Source organism: Cornus florida, unplaced genomic scaffold, assembly GCF_030987335.1.
Source record: "Cornus florida cultivar Cherokee Brave unplaced genomic scaffold, ASM3098733v1 CherokeeBrave_3.0.0_Hap2_Chr02, whole genome shotgun sequence".
NCBI classification, from domain to species: domain Eukaryota; kingdom Viridiplantae; phylum Streptophyta; class Magnoliopsida; order Cornales; family Cornaceae; genus Cornus; species Cornus florida.
The window spans coordinates 97,087,952-97,106,995 of record NW_026775572.1 but is presented as its reverse complement, the minus strand read 5'-3'; positions in this window follow the sequence as shown (position 1 = coordinate 97,106,995).

Below are 19,044 nucleotides of genomic sequence, written 5' to 3'. Positions count from 1 at the left end.
TGAACTAAAATGCAATTAAAAACAATGCAAGTAAATAACAATCTAGAAAAGATATAGGAAAGAGGTCTTAGGCCTTAGAGTCACCACGAAGCTTTACTTCATCAAACACTAGCAATTATGCATTAATGGGGAAATTTAAGTTGTAACATGTGTGTGTGTGTCACTAATTAAAACTAAGCATGGATAGCAAATAAGAATAGATTGTCTAGCCAATTTTAATGAATAGCACAACCCATTAAATGAGACCAAAATTCATTCAATTAAACCACAATTAGTGCATACACAAATATCAAGAGGCATACAGTCTTTGCATTCACAAGTATGGAACATCAAACAAAAAGAATGGATAGTCCAACTACTTAAGAAATTGAAGCAATTACACTACAACTAAGCTAGAGACATGAAAATTAAACTAATTAAACTAGAGATGTGGCACAATCCATCAAGAAATAAGTATTAACCATCAAATAAACCACAAAAGTGTTCAATTAAGCACCATGCCTTGACCATCACTAGGTTAACATCATCAACACATATAGACTTGCATCAATTTCATTAAATCTAGAGACAAAAACATGAACATTAATTCTAGCATACATAGACATATGAATAGAACCAAATGATCTGTAATGACTCAGTCATTTTCCTCCCTTTCCTTTTTTTTCTGAAATTTTACGGATAAATTTTTTCCGTTTAATTTTCTTTTCTGAGTTCAATTTCTCATCTCATAGTGTCATCTTGAGTGCTCGGAAACGGTTTTTGAGACTCTTTCGTGTGGATTGACAACTTCCTTTGACGACCGAGTCATTTCCACATTTTCACTTTTCAGACACTATTCATTTTTTGTCCTTTTTCCTATTTTGTCTTTTCCCCGTTTGTCACTTTTTTAAAAAACCTCACTTTTCATGCTCGGAGTTAGTTTTTGACTTCACGTATCTTCATTCTAAGTGGTTTCCACGAAATACGTACCTTTACTTTAGCAAAAAAGTACTCTAGTTGCTCCTAGTGTCCATAGGGGCATGGATGCACAGTTCTTTAGAATCTTTTTCTTTTCTTGGGATGTTTTTCATAAATATGTTTTGAAGATATTTTATTTCAGGGGTATCTAAGAAAATATCTTTTGGAAGATATTTTCATTCTGGGGCAATTTTATAGTTAACCTTTCTTGGAGGGGCCATTATGCAATTAACGAAAGTTATTGCAAAAATACCTCATCTGGAGCCTGAATCCTCGTGCGGGATTCATTTTCACATTTCATTGAGTCATGTACTCCTATAATTTCCTTTTGGTCATTTTTCTCCAGTTTCAGAGTTTCTGAACCCAGTTTGCGCCGAACTTGTTTGGGACATATCTCTCTGCTCGGAACTTGGTTTTCAATGTTATTTCTTCCATTATTCATATTTTCTCATTTTGAATCTTTTTTGTTCACGGAGTTTTGCCGTTTGAGCACGTTTGCTAAAATTCCACTTTTCCAGACCCGGCGAAGCCTTTTCGGGGCACTTTTTGAGATTTTCTATAAATAAGAGACTTAAAGAAGAAAAATTAGATTTTTCTCTTCTTCTTCCTCTCTTAGCCGGCAGCCATGGATGCCCATGGAGCTGCCACTTTCTCTCTCCTCCTTTGATCCACTTTTCCTAAGCGAAAAGTCTTCGGCCTTAACGTTTATTGTTCACCTCGTCGTGCTCCATCTTTCACCCTTATTAGAACCCATTTCTGACCATTTTTCGAGTTCGGGTTTGAAGTCAAGTTGTGAATTTCATGAGGCTTCTTGGGGATTCTTGTTCACCGTGTTGTCCCCGACAAAACCTTCGGTATCGTCAGATTCGGTGCACTTTTCTTTCGGTGGGCTTTTGAGATTTTCATCTCAAATTGAGGTAGGGGGTGTTATAATTTATTTTCTTGTTGTATTACATGATATGGATGCTTACACAACTCATATACATGCTTGGATATCAAATCTAGAATTTTTATTTATTTAATTTTCATGTGTGAGATTTGATTTTCCCGGTGGGTTATAGCATGTTTTAAACTTGTGGTATGATAGTATATTATCCCTTGATATGGTCATTAACATATATTAAATTTAGAGCATTTAGACAAGTAACGAAGGCTTTTATTAATATTTATCTTAAGTAAATATTTAATTCATGTGGCCTTAACTAGCTTGAAATCAATATGTGTTAGCATATTATATTAGGCCATAGTAAGCTCTTCAACATAGATAAATTTGAGAGTAGTCGAAGATGTTTTGAAATCTAGTAATATTTAATTAATTTATTCTGGGTATACTATTCACTCTATTGAAATTCTGACTTGATTTTATTGATATGCATGTCATGTACTTTCACATATATTAAATCTAGAATATTTGATTAGGTTTTGAAACCTTTCAATTATTATTTTTTGAAATTCACTTGTAACATGCTTTTAAATCAAGTCTTGACATGTTGTATAGCATATATTAATTTGAGATCATTTGGATGAATTTCGAAACCTAGGGATTTTAATTAAAAGGATTAATTAAAATCCATTCAATGGCTCCTTGGTCTTGATTAAGTTTCTAATTAGGAATTCATGCTTTCCTTGACAAGTTCCCTCACATGTACCAATTTGAGAATAATCGGATAAGTTTTAAAACTTATATTTAATTATTTCCTTTGTATGGAACTTGATCCACATGGTTGTGTTTCGTATGAAATGAACATATAACTTGATATTGAACTTGTCTTGACATGATCCTTGACTTGCCTTGTAATCTTAATAATTTAATCCCTTTAGTAGATTAAATTCCCTTTTATGCTTCCATCGATTTAATCATAACCCCTTGTATCTTGGTTTCATTAATGTACTTCATAGACTTGTACATTTGTCTTGGAATGGTTTAATTACACGTATTGTTTAGCAAGTAATTGATATCATGTATCTTATACTTATAGTATATTTACTTCAGTGGATTTCTTGTGCTACATATCTTGGTTCTAATCTATATAGATGTATACTATGATTTCTTGACATTTCACATGCCATTATAGTTGAGAACCTAGGGCATAACTTGTGTGTTCCAAAATCTTGGTTGTGCATGAAATGTGGTTAATGCATATCTTGTATTTTGATACAATCTTGACTTGCACAACTTGTTGATTTTGGGACTTGGGATATCAATCAAGAATTGACAAGGCTAGGACATGGTTCTAGTATGGGAGATAGAGAGCTCCCTACACTATAATGCGCACTAGGGGAAGGTACCCATGGGTTAGTAGCCCTAAAGTGATCCCAAGAGTACGGTTTTAATCCGGGCGATATCCGAGTTTCCACATTGGTTGATTTCACTCTTTAAATTTCAAGTTGTTATTCCTTGAGGATTTAAACTTATCGTGTTATGTGAAATGCCCCAATATTATTTCATTGCATAGATATTATGCCTTGTCTTTGATCTCATGTATAAATCTTGTCGTGTTAATTAGAATGATCTAATCTTGTTTATTGCATAGATATTATGCCATGTCTTTGATTTCATGTATTACTTCTTATCGTGTTAATTGGAATGCTCCAATCATGTTAATTGTATTGATAATGTAATTCTTGTTAACTTGTATCCGAGTATACTTCTTGTCGTGTTAATTGGTATGTTCCAATTATGTAAATTGCATTGATAATGTGATCCTTGTATTCTAGTATTCTTTTGTCGTGTTGATTCCAAACCTTACTTAATTATATTGATAATGCAATTCATGTTGATCTATTTTCAAGCATTCTTCTTGTCATGTTCCTTGGATTATCCCAATCTTGACTTGTTTCAAATATGTATGTGTATCTTGATTCTTGTTGTTTATACTCTATGGTAGCTTAGGATGATCCCAGAGTCTCATCTTGATGTAGACGTTAGGTGGCATGACCTTTTTGAACTATTTCATGTTAATCTAAAAATTTGAAAGAAATCGAGTCGATGCATGCTCATTCTCTGCGAGTAAACTTGTTTACTCACCCCAAAGTTACTGGGGGATTTGTTCAGATATGAAGACTTGGTTCGTGATGCTTGTCGTTCATTTGGATGGCTTGTAACTTCGAGTTTCCATTTCATCCAAGTGTTAGCATGAAATGTCATTTAGTAGCCTTATGTATCAAATTTGTATTCTTTGATTCCATTTATGTAATGTGTACATAAGTACACTCTTTTCATTGTATTCAACATGTATAAGATAAGGCCGGAGGCCAATGACATGTAACTTGTATTCTATATATTTTCGTTTTCAAGGCAAATTATGAAAATATTGAAAAATACTAAGTTATTACTTCATAACTTTCGCATCAGGTGTGGGAATTCCATTCTTTTTGTTTCATAGGGCTTCTATGATCATGTTTGAGGTGTGGCCAAGGGCCAAACACCATTTCATTCAAGTTTTTGCATCATGGTTTCATTTATAGTGTTTTTAGGCATTTTTGGCCGTTGAGAGGTCATATTTTGCATTCTTGACATTTTAAAGCCGCGGACCATTAGGACGCGTCTTAAATGCCTTTCTATGTTTGCGTGTATGTCCACATTGCACAAAACTCTTAAGTTTCAACTTTTGACCCATTTTTAGGTGATTTTATGAAAAATTCATCCATAAGAGTGTCATTTGAGCTCCTCGTTATTTTTGCTTATTTTAGATGTTTGAACGGACCTAGAAAGTGTTTTGAAACATGTTCGGATCATGGAAGATGCATGTAGAACCATAGAGATGAACCTAGCACCATTTTCACCTTTGCAACAGCTTTCCATAGCAACAGCAGAGGCGTTGGTCGGCTGATGGAACTCCATCGGTCGGCTGACACATGCTCGAGGGTCCATTCCAATAGGCTTTTATTGAAAAACCTTGTTTTGGCCGACTGATGATTGGGGTTCGATGAACTGACGGTTGAGTTTCGGTCGGCTGATGGTTACATTTCGGTCGACCGATTCTCCCTGGGACCTTCTCCTTCTAGTTTTCTTCGACAGTTTCCTCACACCGACCTCAAAGGGACTTATCTCCTTCATTTCTGCTTCAAATCTGGTTTTTCTTGAGCCTAATCTCAAAAGCTTGAAGTTAGCTTTCCAATGGTATCAAAACTTCACCTATAGTGAGAGTTATTCTAGTTCTAGTGAGATAGGTTCGTGGTAACTCTAAACGGAGGAGGCCACTTTGTTTTATTTCATAACCTTTCCGTCCGGACTCCGTATCAGATGATTCTTGAGTCTAACTTCATTCATTTTTTGTTGTCTTTCCAATGGTGTGCACGGTGGCACCCATTTCAGTGTGAAATGACCATTTTGCCCTTGGTTCATTTCTTTTCGGGTTAGGCATCCTTGCTTCATTTCTTGGTTCATTATGTTCCATAACCCTATGGAAGGTCATCAAAGTGTCTTAGAGGTGTGTTATGCCTTGGAAGACCGTTATCTCACTTCTTTTGCTTCCGCATCTTGGATCTAGTTCGGGTCGTCACAGAACGCACTAGGTTGAAAAATCCAGGGTCGTTATATGATCAATTGAAAGCATTAATCCATACAAATCAAGTAAAAATTACAAGATCTATATTTATTCATGGTCAAAACAACTATTACAACTAAAATCCCTAAACATACACAAAAGCTAGGTTTGAGAAGCAAGCCTAGGGGCTATCTCTAGCTCTAAGAGAAGGATTTAGCTACTCATTGTAGTGGTCATGGAACCCTCAAAGGCTAGCTTGGAGGTTGGCATCATCATCTTCATCCTTGCTTTCTTCCCCAAACCCTAGTTCTAGAGAGAGGAATATTTTTTTTTATAATTGGTAATATCTTCTGTGATGATATACTACAATATAGTTCAATAAATCAATTACATACTCCTTTGAGTATGGACCAAGTCAGAATTACAACCTATGATTAGAGGAAATTCGCAGCTACATAAGTTAGGTAGAAATCAGCACGCTCAAAAATTAGACAGCTCACTGCTAGTAACATTTTCGATCGATCGAAGAATCTCGATCAATCCATCACTTAGCTTTGATCGATTGAAGTTGACATGGCATCAAAAATATCTTCTAGGCCTTATCCACTTTGCTGAGCTGGCACCGTCTCATTTCGATCGATTGCAGACCTATTCGATCGATTGGGATTCCCTTTAATCGATCAAAGCTCCTCTGGTGCAACTTTCATGGCTTCTTTCTAACTTTGCTCCTTAGCTCCAAAATTGAGCTAAATGGCTCTTATTAGCCTGTTTAAACATTATTGACCTGAAATAGGCAAAAACACAAATAAGTATCTAAGACATGAAAGTAAGATAGTTGAATGGACTAAAATACCCTAGCTTATGTGCTAAAATTCATCATATTTGAGCACTTATCAATAAGCATGAAGAAGTGTGTGTTGTCAAAAAATGTCTTGAAAATGAATTTGACAAAAATAAGTGTTTGCTTGATGTTAAAACTTTAAATGGATTATCTTCAAAAAGGATTTTAAAAAATGTTTTCAAACCAAGTGTTGCAAGGGCATGGAAGCCCAAAGATTTTGTTGATCAAGGACCATCATTTCCATTTGAATCAAATCCAATGAGTTCCTTAGGGAATAGTTTGTTGGGTGGGGTTCAAAGTTCTTTTCACCCCATTAAGAAGGGGATGCATAACAAGATTTTTGATCCGGACTAAAAGAGCCCAACATCTTGCTAGAGACATTAAAAACTAGCATTCGTAGGGTTTTCAACCCTATTCATTCCCCATTTCTATTTTACTTCTTTTCTTGTGTCGTCTAGATATATTCGGGGATTATACATGTTGTTTGAGACTTTGATGAGGAATGCATGTGTTTTCATCTTTAAATTAAGCATCTAGTGCCTGTTCGATCTATCACGAGAGATATTCGATGGATCGAACATCATCTCTGTATACTTTCATCTCTTTGTTCCATCGTGCGAAAATTCTCTGCATATTTCATCTCTCTGTGTATCGTGCGAACTTTCTCTCCAATCGATCCATGTATCCCTAGATCGATCCAGTTTTCCCTTGGATCGATCTCAGTTCCATACTTAGAAAATTTTTCAATCTCTGCATATTTCATCTCTCGATGTATCGTTCGAAGTTTTCTGCAGGTTTTCACCTCTTGGATCGATCGATTCTTCGATCTATTTGTGTCCTTCCGTTTGACTTTGACTTTTTCAATTTCAAATTTCAAATTCAATTATACAAAAAAAAAAAAAAAAAAAAAAAAAAATCCAAAAAGATTTTAATTTTCAAAAAATATTTTGTTATTTTGTGGGTTCGATCGATTTGAGCACCTTCATGATCGATCTACGTTCGATCAATCCATTGACCCATATGATTGATCAAACATGTCGGGACCGATTTTTTAAAATATGACCCAGGGGTCATTTGGATCGATTCTTACATCGATACAAAACCCTTTCTCTCTCTAGGTGTCTCTCCTTCATCTTCCCCACCTCAAGCGAGACTCCGGCGACCTCCCAAAGCTTCAAAACTCCATTTCTGATCCCGATCTCATTCTCTCTCCTCGGTCCTCTTCTCTCCTTATCTTTGGTAAGTTTTTAGTTTTATTTTCCATTTTTGAAGTGATTCAAGTGTTTTTATGTTGCCATGTTTAGATTTTGAGCCTCCATGTTTGATTTCATTGCCATATTTGGACTTGCAAGCATGTATATATATGTATATATGTGTATATATATAATTTGTTTCCAAATTTGATTTCGGGGGTCACGTGCTGTTTTAAGTGACCAAATTTGCATTGTTGAGGTGTATAGGGGGTCAAGAGCCTTGAAGTGACCATTTGGACTCACCTCCTGTCGTCCACATCACAAACGAGTGACTTTTCAATTCTCAGCAGGTTCGATCGATCACATTAGTGCTCAGATCGATCAGAGCACGATCGATCCAATATATCTCATGATCGATCTAACTTGGATTGATCACATTTTTCTCTGATTGATCGAACTTCACTATTTTTTCATATTGATGCCCCTATACCCTTATTTTTTTCTATGCTATTATATTTATGCCCAATGCCTATGTTTTCCACATTGGTTGCATTCCATACTTATCATGTCTAGCATGTTTCACGTTTTTTGATAATTCACTGTCTATACTTGGTTGTGTTACCACTTGCATAGATAGATTCATGTGCTTATATTCTAAGTTGTCTATCTTCATCTGACAACCATATTTCCCATATTTTTATTTGTTGTGCTTTCAATTTTGTATCTCATATACTGTTTCCTATTACTAACTACCATTGCAAATGTTTCTTTCTTTTTTTGTAGGCCATGACTCGGTTTAAGACCACAGCCAACTGGACATATGACTGACGGATACTACAGTGAGTGGAAGAGCTAGCTCCTGCTCAGTCCAAGCGCTCCTCCTCTTCTTCATCTTCCTCTTCTTCATCATCATCTCAGGAGGCCGAGCACACGCCACCTCCTTCACCTATTCCGGCACCACCACCAGTACAGCCCGGCATGGTCCGTGACAAAGTTGAGCGGCGATATTTGTGCCTTTTAGTGCCGCACTAGTCCGTTTTTGATAAGACATTCTTTGCCCAGTCGATCACAACCAAGTGGGCTTATGACGAGATCTACTACCGCCATATTTCTCCCATTCTGGCCCCAATGGCCAATCTCGTTTACCCGAGGCTCGTCCAGTTGTTCTACCAGATCCTCCGGCCTGCCTCGAGTAACTTGGCTGAGTTACAGACTACCATAGATAGGCATCTCATCTGCATCACAGTTGAGATGTTAGCGTCAGCTTCCTAGTGCCCACACGTCTGCCCTCCAAGCATAGATTATCCAATTCTTTAGAGGCCATCCCTTGCAGACATGGCCACAGCTCTTTATGGCACTGCCACTACCACCGACACTTATGTCACCCAGACCTAGTTGCCTGACATCCTATAGTTCTTTGATTCAGTTTTATACCGAAATGTTTTTATGGCGGGGCACAAGTTTCAGAGGCGGGCAGACTTCTTGGCAGCTCTATATGCCTCCTACACCGGGCAATAGTTTTCAGTTCCTGCACTCTATTGGAGTGTTATGAGGAAGCTATACACAGATTACATCAGCAGGAGCAGGCCAAAAAGCGCCAAGTTCCTCCCCTTTGCCCACTTGATCATACAGATCCTCCGGACCACCACTACCCATTTCACTCGGAGGAACACACTGAGACTGGGGCTTGCCACTATGGCAAAAAGGACTAGAATAAGAGCTATAATGCTCTTATTTAGAGTCTAGAGATCCAGGTAGCCCAGGCAGCAGAGGAGGTAGAGGAAGAGGAGGAGGAAGCAGCAACAGCAGTAGTAGTAGAGGATGCCGCGGACGCAACGGCGGTAGAGGGCGCTTCCAGCCATTCCTGATGCTCTATCTCAGACACCCAGCTTAGAGGAGCGTATCTAGACACAGAGGATACAGTCGTCTCCCTTAGAGCAGATGTGGCTTCTCTCAGCACCGATGTGACTACTCTCTGCACGGATGTGCTGATTGCGGTGCAGGGCATTTCCAGAGACATCCAGGATTCACGCCCTACCAGACCGACTACATCTGCTTGACCTCCTTCTCTCTCTTTATCATATATGTATTTGTGTTCTTTGACTGATACTTTAATACTATTATTCTATTTTTGCGGCCAATCTGTTGGCCTGACTACTCTAATGTACATATTACTGTTTTTATTTTTCGATATTATGGATGTTTTTGGATATTATATTGATAGATTTTATATTCATTGACTCCATTATCAGGTGCATCCCAGTGACTTCAGTGAGAGAGTGTTGCCCATATTTTTCAGGACCACCCTTATTCCTCTTTCTCTTTATTTCATTTACTATCCTACTTGCACTTGCATGTCCACTGTGCACCATTATTATCCCCTTTGTTATCTGATGAGGTTTTATCCCAGTGCCATCTTTTCAGGATCATAGTTAATCCCAAGTTTGGGGGGGTTATACCACCCACTTTAGATACTTGTGTCCCGCTATTCTTTGTCATAGCTGCACTGGTATACTCTTTCCTCTTTCTTTTGTTCTCTTTGTGCATTGAGGACAGTGTGCCATTTAAGTTTAGGGGCAATGTGTGTTCGTTGCATTCAATTCAAAATTTTGAGCATGACTTGTGCATTTGAGGGATTTTCTATGATTGGTCTATGATTAACTATGATTTTGATCTTTTAAGGACTACATTGCTTAAAATTTAAAAATTTCTTGACTTGAGAGTCCAATACTCCTTGTATGCCTTATACATGTCATTTAGGAGTAAATTTTTTGAAAGACTGATATTATGCTTGCATTTGTGGTCCACATCATCCTGATTTTGTGATTATTTTGAGATTCACTCCAAAATTCTACAATAGCACAGGCGCACACTAGAATTCATTTGTGGGGTACATGCTTTCTTGATTATTGATTTGGTTATATTCCAATTGAGCTAGTAGTGCATTAACAGCTTTCATTCTTGAAGTAGCTGGGATTCTAGCCTCATGAAGTACTAAATTTCTTGCGCCAAAAGGTAGAGGGCCCAAACTCTAGGGTAATAACTTGACCAAAAAAATAAATAAATAAATAATAAATAAATAATTAAATAAGGTTGTTGCAAAAGCAAATAAAAAGAGTGAAGACTTCTCCCAAAAGGTGAGAAATGGGAAATGATTAGATGGACTAGCCTAGTTGATTTGAGCTTATAAGTCCTTAGGTGTTTAAACACCTAATGCCCTAAAGCCGTCATGTTTGGGAGTCATTGACCTAATGCTCAACCTCATGGATCGCTAGAAAGCTTAGTAGATCAACACATTGCACTATGCTTCCATCTTTGATCCTTACGGATATGGAAAAAAAAAAAAATCTCGAGTGAAAAGAATAAGCGTACCTAGATTAATAAGCTTTAATAAAAGGTCCATTTTTTGTCTTGATGATCGGTACTAGATTTGTGTGCTAGTTTGAGGCCGGATGTGATTATTTCTTTAGTTGGCTTAGATAACAACATATTTGATGCCAGTTCACTTAAAAAGGATTCTAGAGTTGTTTTGATTTGCATGATCATTGTCTTGATGTGTGGAGGACCATACTTGCTTGCTTGATGTTGAGATTTTGGGAATTTACTTGGAAATGGTTGAAAAATTGCATACTTGAGGTAGTTTTCTCCCAATGCTTGTTTAGAATATTGGTGCCTCTTTAGTGAGAATGAGCTTAATGTTTGTGGTTATCATTTCTGGAAACCCTCACGAGACTTCACTCGTCCACTACGGGTAACCTAGGGGTTTAAAACGCTTGTTGCGTATGTTAAATGCAATTGTGTTCCCTATAAAAGTGGCGTTATCCATTTATTGTTTTCTAGTTCATAGTTGTATAGTTGTTCATTTCCTTATTTCCTTTGTAGTTTATTGTTAGGGACTAGTATGTTCATTTCCTTATTTCTTTTGTAGTTCATTGCTAGGGACTAGCAATATTTAAGTTTGAGGGTGTGATAAACGCTGAAAAGTGCACATTTAAACCTCTTATGCTTGAATGTTCTAGGACCTTATTCTATCTTATTTTTTCGTTTTAGTCTAATTTGATGTTATTTCTCCTTTTTGGCACTTATCCCCAAAATAAGTCAATTCAGTTGAATTAGAGCATTAACAAAGCAATCTCAAGCTTAGTGGAAGAAATGAGCAAAGTGGAAGCATAGTGGTGAAAAGAAGCCTTCTTTAATCGATCGAAACAATCCCCGATCAACCACACTGTGATCGTTCTAACCATACCATGATGGATCGAGCCTTTTGTCCATATCTTCAAGAAATTTCCATATTCGATCGATCTAACTTCTTCTTCAATCGATCCAACATTTTTGATCTTATCCTCACCTACCACTTTTATCATTTTTCCTAAAATATCCCAAAAATATCTCAGCTTTGTCATTATTCAAAAAGGCAACGCCATAGTTCGATCGATCCAAGCACCCTTATGATCGATCGAACTTCCTCAAATGCATGAAAAACAGAGTTCCAGCCAATTAAAAGATGTGCTCGTGATGCAATCATTTGGAGGCCCTAGTGCACGAGGTCTGACCATTGGGTGTGACATTTGACCTACCTATATAAGGATTTTGGATATTTTGATACATACACAACAATTGAGGTTTGGAGGAGGCTAGAGATTAGAAAGAGATACACATCATTTGGGGAAAGTTCTTCCACTCATCTAGGGTTTCTACCAAGAAGAGGAGGATCATTTCTACCATGGAGATAGCCCTTGAGGGTTGGATGACAACATCAATGAGTGGCTAAACCATTCTCTTGGGGCTAGTGATAGCCCTAAGCATGCCTCCTAGACTTTAATGTTTTATAATTAAGGGGATTTGCGTTGTATTTGTTGTCTTGACATCTTATATATATAAATCTTTGTTTTACAATGATTTGTGTAGTTTAATACTTCCAATTAATCATCTAATTCTATCCATATGTCTATGTATGCTAGGATGAATGTTCATGTGTTTATTTCTAGATTTTGTGACATTGATGCATGTCTATGTGTGTTGATGTTATAAATCTATTGATGATCAAGGTATGAAGTTGGATTACTCTTATGATTTATTTGATGGTTCATACTTATTTCTTGATGGATTGTGCCACCTCCTTAGTTTAATTAGTTTAATTTTCATGTCACTAACTTAGTTGTAGTGTAGTTGCCTTACTCTCTTAGATAGGTGGACAATCCATGCTTGTTGTTTGATGTTCCATACTTATGAATGCAAGTAATATATTTCTCTAATTTGATGACGTACATTAATTGTGGACTTAAAGGAAGGATTAATTGTAATGACCCGGTTATTTTCCTTCCTTTCTTTTTTCTTTAAATTTTATGAATAAATTTTTTCCATTGTCTTTTCTTTTCTGTGTTTGGTTTCTCGTCTCTTGGTGTCATCTCGAGTACTCGGGAATGGTTTTCGAGACCCTTTCCTTTGGATTGACAACTTCCTTTGAGGACCGAGTCATTTCCACATTTTCATTTTTTGGACACTATTCACTTTTCGTCTTTTTCCCTTTTGTCACTTTGTTGGCACAACCTCACTTTTCATATTCGGATTTGATTCCGGCTTTGCATGCATCCACAATATTTAAATTCCATGCTATGCGTATTTTTACTTTTGTAGAAAAGCATGTTAGTAGTGTACTTTCTTCCTTAGGGGTATGGATGCACACTTCTTTGGAATTTATCTTTCTTTTGGGGTTATTTGTGTAATTACTATAAGTAATTATTTTTGTCTTGAGGATCACTTTGCAATTAAGTTTGCAAGATATTTAGAGGAGGGACCTACTTGTAATTATTTTTGGGTTACTTTGGAATTATGTTGTTAAAGAAGGGTTTTTGTGCAATTGACCAAGAGTAATATGTGTTGACCATGGTGTAGGATCACATAGTGAGTAGAGGATTTCTAGCTCCTCCACTCATACCTTATCACATCGTTTCCTCTTTATCTTCCTCCCCACAAATCCTAGCCACCATTAAAGGAGCTTGATGCTTAGGCTTTGAAATTGATTTTTGAGGCCCTTCCACTCACCTTTGACCATGAAGCTTGGAATACAAAAGCTTTACCTCACCTTCCTCTACATAACCCTAGAAGGGTTTACCATTTTGTGCTTACTTGGCTTGGATTCTATAGAGACACTTCTCTAGTAAGGTAGGGGATGTCATAGGTTTATATTTGAGTTGTATTGATGATTTTAGAAACTTATACAACTTTTATGCATATCTTATATTAATTTGAGAAATTAATAATTAATTGTAACTTGCATATAACTCACTTTAGACTTGGTATATGGCATGGCCTTAACTTGATCTTTGTTATATAATTATTTGGAACCATTTGAATGAGTTTTCAAATCAAGAGATTTAATTAATTTAATTTGATTTAAATTATACTTAATTGTACATTGCTTGTATTCCATTTTAGACTTGATATATGGCATGGCCATGACTTAGTCCTTGTTATATATTAATTTGGGAGTATTTGATTAACTTTTGAAATCTAGAGATTTAATTAATTTTAATTAATTAAATTCTACATGATGATATCTTTCTCATTTTGTACTTTTGATTTGATATATGTAATGACCATGCTATGTTGTTTAACATACATTAATTTGAGGTTATTTGGAATTAATTTGAAATCTAGAGAATTTAATTAATTTCTATCTAATTACTCCATGGATTTAATTGTGTTTTAGAAGTTGTTTCTATATTTAAATCATAGACTTGGACTTATTGTATATTCACTTGGTTATGCTTTAAGCATTGAATAACATTGTTGTTAAATTTATATTCATGAGAACATATTTCCAATATTGAATATATTATTGTCTTATGTAAGGAATTGTACACTTCGTATTTGACATTATATATGCCATTTTAGAATTGAAACACTAAGACATGGATTGTGTGGTTTCAACCTACTTGTGCATGGAGGGTGGTTTCGTGTATTATTTAATTATATATAAGTTGTGAACTTATTAATTGATTTTGGAGTCACTTGGGACATTATTACTTTGACATGGCTAGAGTTTGGCTCTAGTGCGGGAGGTATGAGGTCTCCCTAATTTATAGTGCGCACTAGGGTGGTATTCCCAGTGGATTAGTGCCCGGAATAACCGTTTAGGTCTTCTTTTTACTCTGAGATTTGATGTCCAAGTCTTTCACTATTTGATTTATTAAAAAGGAATCAAGAGGCAATTTTTGCCTCATTTTCTCTGCTCTCTTTTCTCTCCCCGCTGGTCCTCTCCCTCACTCTCTCACTTTTCTTTTTTTTCTTTTCCTTTTACTCCAAACTTTAAGCTTAGATCTCTCCTTCTATTCTTGGAATTTTTAAGTGCCGTTTGTGGCAAATTGAAGCCCACGACGAGATCTACAAGTTAATCGGAGCAATTTCTAGTTTGGTGCACTCTAAGAGGTTCAAGATCTAGGGCACAATTTGATGATTTTGGCTTAAATTGAGGTAGCGGTCTCTAATCCATACAATCTTACACCTTACTGAGTTAATTTTACTTGATATATGTCCTAACATGCAAAATTGTGTTGATTATATTTCAAAGTAACTTGATTTGTGTAGATGAAATATATGATTATGTGAAATAATTAAATTTGTATGAAAAACATACTTTATTTAAATTGATTGCCTTGAAAATGACATAATTGTTGTATTAGAAAATCTATGCCTACATGTATTGATGGAATTATGTGAAAAACATGTTTCATGTGTTAATTTTCCATGCCTATGATGTTTAATAATTGGTTAGAATTATATGTGGAAGCATATTAATTGTGTGATAATAATTCTCTCCATTTTCATAGTACTAAAAAGACATGTGATATGCATACAAGCATTGGGCATGAAAGGAAAGGGAAAGTGTTTTGAAATGAAAGTGAAAGGGGATTTTTGGGGAGAAATTTGAGAAAAATGGGTTTGTGAAAACCCGGTCAACGCGGAGTCACCAAAGGGCCGGTGTGTTAATATAGCCTATAGGGAACTAGGGAGATTGCCCTAGCATAGTTGAGCTATCTGGGCCCCAAATAACGCTGCGGAGGTACCAAAGGTTAGGGACAGTAGCCAATCCTTCTCTCGTGTCGCTGTGGAGTCACCAAAGGGTGGGTTATATTAACAGTTTGTAAAGTGATAGATGTTTTCTAAAAATGGGGAGTGACATGCATTGCATTGCATTCATGGCATGACATCCATTTGTTTTTGAACTTGGAATTGATATTGCATTCTCCTGGTTTAGTATGACCCCGTTCCCTATTGTTTTATTCTTTGTTTGGATTCACGGGGTCACAAGAGGTGTGTCTTAGGCACCACCTATTGAGCAATTTGCTCACCCCTTATATTTAATATTTTTTAGGACATGGATGGCAAGTATCAGACGACGTTCCTCCACAGGGTTTGATGGGTTAGTAGACCGTTTTGACATACTTTGTAGCTATAATCTCATTTCATTATTATTATTTATTTATCTATTATTACTTATTTTTTTATATATAAACCCGGAATGACACGTATATTATGTATTGACGTAGGAAAGGGTGGTGTTGTCCCTAGTTGACCTTGGGTTCAGTTAAGGACCCAGGTAACGTTTCGGACCTATAGGTTCGGGTCGTTACAAGTGGGTCAGGCGCACGAACAAGTTCTTTGTACGATAACCCAAACAGAGACCGGAGAAACTATATATCTATAACTAACCCATGAAATAACTATATAATCAATAATACATATACACAGTAAAGGAACCTCACTAGACTATAGGGTTGCCTCAACCTAAATAGTAGGTGACATGCAAAAACGCACATATAGTGGGCATGAGTGTCTAGACCTACCAAGGCAAACAATTATACTATATCTAGTTACACATCCATGGCGATATGCACGCCCTAACCACTGACCCTGAGACTTAAGCTCTATCATGGCACCATAATTATATATATAAAGTCTAGTAACTATCCTATCTAGTATAAAATAATCCTCTATAAGTCATTCAACTTGTTCAGCTGACATGACTTGAATATAAGTAGGATATAACATTTTAGTTAATCCATTCCCTTATAGAATAGGTAGGACTTAACTGATAAGTTAATCCATCCCTAGAGTGCCACCTTCCCATATTGGTGCACTACATCTACATAATCCAACAATTGATGTAACAATTAAAGAAGTTCATCAAATAATCCAGAATAAACATAATAATATAATATCATATTATCACAAAATAGGAATGACTTATAAATTATTTAAGCTTCCTACATCACATATCCTACACATACTGAATCTTAAACATGTTGATATTTCATTATACAGTCAAGTAAGCATTCTCTATATACAATTCATGCTACACCTTTAATCTTAATTGTTAGAACAAGGTAAAGATTAAATCCATTTATTCTCAAAGAATCAAATAACATGCATTGATATATTTAAGTTTGTTTAAAATTTATTTAAACTCATATCTAGTCCTTATTTGATGTTTAGGACCCTTCAAATTCAATTAAAATTTATTCAATGCTGTTTACGAAACTTCCCAGGTAAGACTCAAGCTTTTGTCCCAATTGCTCGAGCATCCTGTTTCAATCTCGAGCATCCTACTTCAGGCTCGAGCTTTTCACCCAATTGCTCGATCTTTCCTTCTCAGGCTCGAGATTTACATCCAATTGTTCGAGCCTTTCCTTTCAAGCTCGAGTTTTTCATCCATGGCTGGAGCTTCGTCCCCAAGGCTCGAGCACTATATCAACGACTCAAACCCTGTTTATGCAATTCAACCCAGAATTCTACTGTGAAGTTATTTAAGGATTCTACGGCATGTTTCTAGGTTACATCAATATACAGATATGAAAATACATCATGTAAAACATGTAACAATTCATAAAGTAATCAAATCAAATCTCAGAATTTATAAATTCATACAACAATAACAACCATGGAATATAATTGATAAAACCTATGTTTTAGATCAATTAAATTGTAAATTCCAAGTTTTAATTGTTCTTTACAAAACCCTAAGATTATACTAGAGATATATAATTCGCAGATCAAAGGAGAAGTGTAGAACAAAGAACTTGCCTTTAGGGATTTGATAAAAACCTTGGCCTTCTTCCTCTTCCTCTTCCTCTTCCTTCTTCCTCCTTCTTTTTCTCTCTCTCTCTAAAATAATACGTGATATATTTCTAGTCCACTTTTCAACCCTATAGTTATATATATATGGACTATTACTAACCCTACTCCTTTTCCAAATCCACATTAAATTAATAAAGAACATAATAAAATTAAAATACTAAAAAGGTAACTAAAATATATGTTACATAAAATCGATAGAAAAGGTTTATGAGATCGATAAAGACTTTTTACGCAAAGATTTCTACTCTGCGACCAATGATTCGAAATGACAATGGTCAGCACTGCTTACAAAACCAAGAATGACTCTTCTGATCATGCTATAGCACAACTCCTTGTAGGAGGATTCACAGGCCAATTCAAAGGATGGTGGGACAACATCCTCACTCCAGATAAACGATAAGCCATTCTTAACTCTGTCAAAACAACTCCTGAAGGAACAATTATCAAAACAGAAGAAGGTGCAGATATAGAAGATGTAGTTGCTACTCTTATCTTCTCTATCGCCAAACAATTCCTCGGTGACCTCTCAATTGTTAGAGACAAGACCTCAGAAATCCTAGCCAACCTTCGATGTCATAAACTTCAGGATTTCAGATGGTACAAGGATGTCTTCCTCTGAAAGGTCCTCACCAGGACTGATTGTAACCAAGCCTTTTGGAAAGAAAAGTTCATTACTGGGCTCCCCAATCTTTTTGCTGAGAGAATTCGCAAGCATTTCAGATCAAAACACAATGGCCATATTCCTTATGACTCCCTCACCTATGGTGACATAATTAGTACCATCACAGCTGAAGGAATTGCTCTCTGCACCGACTTCAAACTCCAACAGCAAATCAAGCATGAGAATGCCACTAGCCGAAAAGAATTAGGAACTTTCTGCCAACAATTCGGCTTCGAAAACCTAACCCCTCCTTCCAAAAGAAAAAGTCACACCTGCTACCGCAAGCCTTTTCCCAAGAGATACGAAAACAGGTCACGGTATAACAAGGGCAAACCCTCATTTGTAGATAAATATCTCTCCTCTGAGAAAAATACCCCTCCTCCAAAACATTTTCAAAAGAATCCTGCCACCTCAAAAGCAGATATAAAATGCTTCAAGTGTGACAAGATGAGTCACTACAAACGCGATTGTAGAGCCAAACAGAAGATCAATAAACTCGATCTCCCTGAAACCGTCAGGAGCCAACTGATGCAAATTCTTTTAAACTCTTCTGATGACGAATCCGAACATGATATCAATGGTATTCAAGAAGATGACTATCATGCTGATACAGATTATGATTCTGATTCTTCCAACCCATCTTTGGATGACCAACATATCAAAACCAAATATATCTGTGTGATTACTAAAGATCAAGAGTTCATGTTGGAACTCATTGACAAAATAGAAGATCTTGATCAACGTAAGGAATGCTTGATTAAA